Below are 7,937 nucleotides of genomic sequence, written 5' to 3'. Positions count from 1 at the left end.
TAAAGAACTAAAGATAGTGACGAGCTACACAATTATAGTTCACTTTCAGTAATTCCAACAAAGAATAGACATGCTTTCAAATCCGGCAGTTTAAGTCAAATCAATTTTATACAGTTCAAATTTATGTAATCTAGATATAAATCCTTCAAAGATTTCACAACAATGACAGATAGCAACCAAGTGCAACAACAAATGCAAAGCAAGTACAGCCTCTCAGGAAACAATCACTCAACACACCATAACAGCTCAACCACTCGGCTCTCGGCCCTCAGCACTTACACTCAATGGGTACCCGCGCTCACTGGGGGTGTACAGACTCCGGAGGGGCTCCTACAGCCCAAGCACTATAATCGGCACGACCAACTCACATGCTGCACGAACAACTTACGTGCCATAGTATCAATATCTGGATCCGCACGGCCAACTCACATACTATAATATAATATCTCACAATCAGGCCCTCGGCCTCACCCAGTACCAAATCTCTCCAGTCTTCCGGGCTCTCAATAATCATGAAGTCAACCCAAACAACAATGATATGATGCATCAATAATGAACAATAGAGACTGCGATAAAATAAATAAGAAAATTGTGACTGAGTACAAAACAACAATTAAGCAGATAGTTCAACATGTACACTACCTTTGTGGGTCCCAACGGTACCAACATGTAGCTTAAACATGGTTTATAACATAATTTACAATCAAATCTCTATAACACAGAGAGAGCATATAGCTAGCAACAAGTTATACAACTTTACAGTTTCACGGAATGGACCAAGTCCCAATTCCTACGGTGCACGCCCACACGCCTGTCACCTAGCATGTGCGTCACCTCCAAAATAATCACATAACACAAAATTCCAGGGTTTCATACCCTGAGGATCAGATTTAAAACTGTTACTTACCTCAAGCCGTGAAATTCTTATTCTGCAATGTCCTTTCCTCGTGAATTGGCCTCCAAACGCCTCGAATCTAGCCATAAATAATTCGTTTCAGTCAATAAAATTCATCGGAATTAATTCCATAAGAAAATACTAATTTTCCATAAAAATCCGAATTTTAGCTCAAACATCGCCTGTGGAGCCCACGTCTCGGAACCCGACAAAAGTTACAAAATCCGAAAGCCCATTCAACCATGAGTCTACCGATACCAATTTAACCAAAATTCGACCTCAACTCGACCCTCAAATCCACAATTTAAACCAAGAGTTTTTCTAATATTTCCAACTTAATTCACCCATTAAATGTTAAAAACAACCATGAATTCGGGTAATTTGACCAATAATGAGTTAAGAACACTTACCCCCGTTGTTTTCCTTGAAAATCTCCCAAAAGTCCCATTTTCAGAATTTAAACTTTCTATCCAGACCTCTTTTCTATGCGACCGCGGACCAAGTCACGCGATCGCGAGGCACACATTTCCACTGCCAAAAACTGACCCTATGCGATCGCGGATTATTTCACGCGATCGCGCAGCACAAAAGAAACTGCCCCCAAATGTGGCTTTTTGAAAATGCGATTGACTCCACGCGAATGCGGAACACTGCCTCTCAAACCTACGCGAACGCGTTCAGACCCACGCGATTGCGTAGTGTAATTTCCTCCCCTCATCCACTTCTCAAATCCTTCTACGCGAACGCGACCTCATCTGTGCATTCGTGAAGCATATCTTAATACACGTACGCGATCGCGTTCCTTCCTCTGCGACCGCATAGAACAAAAATATCCCTGGTCCAAATAAGCTTACATGATCGTGGATGGATCTATGCGATCGCGTATAAGGAAACCAGAAGAAGGCGACAGCAGATATTGCATCAAATTAATCCGGAATGACTTCAAATTTTGCACACAGTCATAAATGACATAACAAAGCTATTCCAATTTCCAAAATCGGATTCCGACCTCGATATAAAAAAGTCAACCCCCCGGTCAAACTTTCCAAAAATTCAACTTTCGACATTTCAACCCCAATTCCACTATGGACCTCCAAATAAATATCTAGACACGCTCCTAAGTCCAAAATTACCATACGGACCTGTTGAAATTATCAGAATTCAAATCCGAGGTCTTTTACATATAGGTCCACATCTGGTCAACTTTTCTAACTTAAATTTTTAATTATGAGACTAAGTGTCTCATTTCATTCTGAATTCCTTCCGGACCCGAACCAACTAACCCGGTAAGTCATAAAACAACTATAAAGTATAAATTAAACAGTAAATGGAGGAACGGGGTTATAATACTCAAAACGACCGGCCGGGTTGTTACATATATGTATGCTTAAAATTTCAATAGTGACATCATTTAACTGAGTATACAATTTAAGATGTTAACATGACTAGTGTTTTTATTCATAGGACGAACAAGGGCATTTTCGGCATTTAAATATTTGTTAGGGGTACTTTGGTAATTCAGACTCATGGTTGATACCCACGTCACGTGAGCTTCTCCTATGTTGACTTATGGACTTCCACCCACTTTTTGCCTACATTTCTCAATTTTCCTTCCACCATGGCAGATGCCTTTTTCTTCTTCCCTTGTTAATTTTTTGCTCAGTTTTAGATTTAGTCCCATCTGGGTTCTTTTTCTTAATATTTATCTGTTAGCTTTGGCTATTATGAAGATGGAGAATATCTTTTATCTTTTACCATTTCTAATTTTTTTAATGTTACAAGGATTGGTGAGTCTTATGTGGCTACATTATTGAATTGAGTCTATTTAGGTTTTCAAAGTGTATGAACTGAAAGTTTGAATAGGAAAAATTGAAAGATGGAAAATTTGGGGTTTCTTTGGTGACTTATCAGTTTCTCCTACTAAGAAGCAGGGAATTGGACACCTTCTTTGCATCTTCTTTTGTTTTCTCGGTTATGCATGTGTTTGGATCTTGTTTTTAATATAAAATTTTGGGCATCTTGAACTTTTCGGGAGTATTTTATTGAATTTTATAAATACATGTGCATAGGTCAAAATCTGCCTCAGTGGGATTTAGCATGGAGAGATATCGTGGAAAGCGATATGCTCGAGGTCGACTAGTAGATAACGGGGCTCGTAGCCGAGCAGTCAATAACGATCGAGGTTGAGTATCAAGGGCAGTGCTAACGGCTAGTTTTTGTAATAGGATATTCAAGAGAATATTCCATTGAATATTCTTGGTGTTTGTACTTTTAGGGTTGACTAGGGTATGTCCCGCATAAATAGAAAAAAAGATATGGAAAAAGGGTATGTAATATTCTCTAATAAGAACACTTTTTGATAAGAGGATTTTCTCTCTAGAAAAGATACAAACACTACCTTTCTGAGAAGATTCGATTATATATGATTCCACACTTTTCCATCACATCCGAGAATAATTCCAATATTATAGCTTTTGCATATCACTCATCACTGTCGGAAGGAGGAATCATCCACCACATTTAATATTGGATGAATTATTTTTCTTATTTACTTTAATACCATTTATTATTATTTATTGCTTGAAATTCTTCTATCATTAAAGATCTTGAAACATTGAATGTACACAACATTTAATCCTCCGCAAACACTGTCCGGTTTTATTTGAGTTGACTAGTTATAAATCTGGGAATATCATTATTAACTAGGTCTAATCCCCTTTTATATAACGTTAATCAGTTTAATCAAAGGTTTACATTTTTTGGTCAAATAATTTGGCGCCATGTGTGGGGATACCTAGTTAAGTTTTTAGTTTCTTCTAGATCTATAACTGGCACAGTTCACAAAAAAGAAAAAAACAAAGCTCCTACTTCATTGTACACACGAATCTGACATGGTAGGTAATGGAGAAGAAAGAATGAAGGCAGTGGCCAATCTCACTACGAACCTCTTAAACATCATCAATGAGGTCTCCGAAACAAAATACGAAGATATAACGCCTAACGCCTCTCCCTAGCGAAGTGGGTCGCCCCTCCCTCACGGCAGTATCACAACATCCTGTCGTAAAGGAGCTTCCACGTCCATAACGGAAGAGGCGCCACCAGTGGTGAAGAAACTACTTGAGGCTTGGCTGACAAATACGCTAACCGGCATCCTCGACAAGCCTGCTCAGGAGGCAGTTACAGAAAATGCAAGGACTTGTATTACACCAGCAACGGCCGAGCAGCACGGCCCTCCCCCTCCAGTAACAGGTGTCACTCACAATATTAATAATGCAGGTAACGACACCCTCACAACCATTCTAAGGAAAATGGAAGAAATGGAAAATGAAAATAAAATGCTTCGGGATCAAATGAGAGAGCACCAAGAAAGAGTCGATAAAATACTGGGTGCCCCAAAACTCTTGCCAAAAAGAGACGCTGATCGGTTCGTTGAGAAACCTTACAGTGATGAAGCCGCCCCACAGGCCACACCAAGACCTTCAAGATGCCGCTTTATCTGAAAATATATATGACGGTAAGACCGACCCCGAAGATCATGTGACTCACTATGTCACTGCGGTAAAGGGCAATGATCTCGCCAAAGAACAAGTCTCCTCTATCTTGTTGAAAAAGTTCGGCGAGACCCTTACCGGAGGAGCATTAACCTGGTATTCATAGCTGTCCGTGCGCTTCATTGAAATATTCGAAAAGATGGCTGACAAGTTCGTAACGGCCCATGCTGGGGCTAAAAAGGCGGAGGCAAGAATGGACGATATATTTGCCATCAAACAATCACCCGGAGAGGGATTGAGGGACTTCCTCGCTCGATTCAACAGAGTAAGGATGGCCTTACCAAATGTATCAGAAGGAATGACTGTAGCAGCTTTCCAGAACAGGCTGAACAGGAATGGATCTAGGGCGACCAGAAAATTATTAAGCCATCTTATGAAATATCCTCCAACAACTTGGGATGAAATACACAATGCCTACTGTGCCGAGGTCCGTGCAGACGAAGACGACATGAATAGGCCATCCCGTTGATTGACCTCGATACAAGCCAAAACCAGGAAGGATCGAAGAAATGATGCCAGGAGATATCTTATAGCTCTACGATCCAACCGATAAAGGCATCAACCATATGTCAGAAGTGCCATCATGCACCCTCTCCCGCCACGAAAAGGGCACATCTAGGCCAAGGACAGGAACTCACCGGAACGAGAGAGGTATGCCCCTTTACTATTCGCTCACAAGTTTTGTGTGTCGCCCTCAGAAATAGTCTACGCATTGGAGAAGCTCAGACCAAAAGTAAAGTGGCCACAAAAGATAAGGTCAGATCCAAGCACTAGAAAGTCAAACGCCCTCTGCGAGTTCTACCAAGAGCGAGGTCACAAAACTGAGGACTGCATTGCCCTAAGGCAGGAGGTCGTGAACATGCTTCATCAAGGACACCTCAAAGAATTGTTGAGCGACTGAGGGAGGACCAACTTTGCTCGAGGACGTGAACAACACCAGGGACCGCCGAAACCACCATAGCCGACTCGCACCATTCAAATGATCATCGGGGGCAGCGACGACATTTCGATCAACAACGTAAAGTTCACCACAACACACAACCTCAAATGGTCAATCACTCATGAATGGTATGACGAACTCTAAGAAAGTATCATCTTCGATAAGTTAGATACCCACGGTTTGGTTTTCCCTCACTATGATGCCCTTGTTATCACTTTACAAATATTAGATACAGATATAAGACGCATTATGGTGGACGATGGGAGCAGCACGTGCATTGTCCACCCTCGAGTACTTACACAAATAAGACTCGAGGATAAGATAGTACATCATTGCATCACGCTTAACAATGCAGTTAAACAAACATCCGGGGAAATCACACTCCCCGTCATGGCCGGCGGCCTAACTCTAGAAACCACATTTCACATCATGGACTAGGATACGACATACAACGCCATAATATGTCAACCTTGGATACACGCGATGAGGGCTATCCCCTCCAGCTTGTACCAAGTTATCAAATTTCCAACCCCGTGGGGAGTATTCCGCATACGAGGAGAATAACACACATCTCGAGAATACTATCGCATCACCCAGGATTGTACATATACCCAATAAATGAAGGGCAAAGTAGAAGATGCATAGCAATTAATAGGGTCGAAGTCGAGCTGTGATGAAAAAGCGGAAGTCATCAGAGATCCCGAAACAATAGACACCATAAGATCAACCGTAGAAGACCTCTACCCCATCCAACTTGATGATAACGACCACAGCAAGAAAGCCTATGTCGGCTGCAAGCTTCAAGAACCAGGTAAATTTCGCCAATTCTTAACTGCTAACGGAGACTTGTTTGCTTTTTCCCATGCAGACATGCCAGGTATCCCGAAGGAGGTCGCCACACACAAGTTGAACGTCATATCGTTCTACCCCCGGTAAGCTAGGTTAGGTAGAAGTTCAATTCCGCAATAAATGATGTAGTCCGCGAGGAGGTCGAAAAATTGCTAGAAAATGGCTCCATCAGGGAATCAAAATACCCTCAATGGGTCGCCAATATGGTCATGGTGAAAAAGAAGAATGGAAAGAGGTGGATGTGCGTATACTTTACAGATCTTAAACAAAGCATGCCCCAAAGATTCATTCCCGCTACCTCATATCGACCAACTCATTGATGCAACAGCCGGGCATGAACTACTGAGCTTCTTAGATGCCTACTCGGGCTACAATTGATAAGTGGGAATTTTGATTACTTATTAGCACCTTTTAGTTTTCGTTTTTGTCCAAAAGTGTCTAATTGTATTATCGAAAACTGATAAAATATGCTTACATGCAGGAGTATTGGAAAATGAGCTACTGTGATGAAATCCAACTCAAGGAGGAGTGATCTTAACAAGGACAAAATTCAGGCACAAAACTCAAGTGCGGACCGCAGATTTTTATCTGCGGCCGCAGAATATGGAAGAAAATCAATAGAGCCCCATGCAAAGTGCGGACCGCACAATTATTGTGCGGCCGCATAAGCTACGTAAGAGCCAAATTTCAGAGAGTTTCATTTCAACCTCAAGAAGAAATGCGGACCGTACAATAATTGTGCAGCCGCAGAAACAGCTATGCGACCGCACTCAGGAAATGTGCGGTCCGCAGAAGAGCCCAGTGCCGTCGCACCCAGAATTATGCGGACCGCAGAACATGAGAGATGCGGCCGCAATCCATAATTGTGCGGCCGCAGAGTCAACTCCTGTCAAGATCTGAAGAGAAGTGCGGACCGCACATATAATTGTGCGGCCGCAGAACCTCCGAAAGGGCAATTTGGTCCAAAAATTTCAGCATTGTATAAATAGACTAGTTTCACGAAATTAGGTCAAGTTTTTGAATATTGAAAGTCCTGTAGCCGTTTTTCTTTACCCATTTAAGCAACTTTAGCTTACTTTGGTGATTTAACATTGGATTTTTATCTTTTAATCTTGCAATATGAGTTTTATCATCTTTTTTTCTCTATTTTCCTCTATACCCATTATGAGTAGCTAGATTTTTAGCTAGGGTTGTGACCCAACCCTAGTGTCCTAATGGATGTTTGATTTATGGCTTGTTTATGGTTATGTGTTTATTATTTAGGCTTGTTCTTGCCTTTAATTGTAGAATTTATGGTTGCAAACATTAGTTTATGCCTATTTGACTTGGTCTCTACTTGAGAAAGAGAGACTTAGTCGAGAAAAACTTGGCTAACAAAAATTTGGGATAAAATCAAGAGACTGATAGTCCCAATTAAAGGGTTTAACCTAGAGATAGTAAAACCCGACTTGAGTATTTTATCAACTCTTTTATTCAATACTCATTTGGACTTGAGAAAGCTAAATTGGGCAAATGGGTATTTCAGTGTTGATTGAAATAATACACCCCGACCAATAAAACAAGATTTAAAGTTTACAACCCGTTAGGCAAATACCTAGGTGAAGGTAATACCCCTAGGACTTTTTATATATTTGAAAACCATCCAAAAACAATATTCTCTAGTTTTATATATTTAGAATTGTAATCCTTAACGTAATTTTAG

Source organism: Nicotiana tabacum, chromosome 17 (assembly GCF_000715075.1).
Source record: "Nicotiana tabacum cultivar K326 chromosome 17, ASM71507v2, whole genome shotgun sequence".
In the NCBI taxonomy this organism is placed as follows: domain Eukaryota; kingdom Viridiplantae; phylum Streptophyta; class Magnoliopsida; order Solanales; family Solanaceae; genus Nicotiana; species Nicotiana tabacum.
This window is presented reverse-complemented; position numbering follows the sequence as displayed.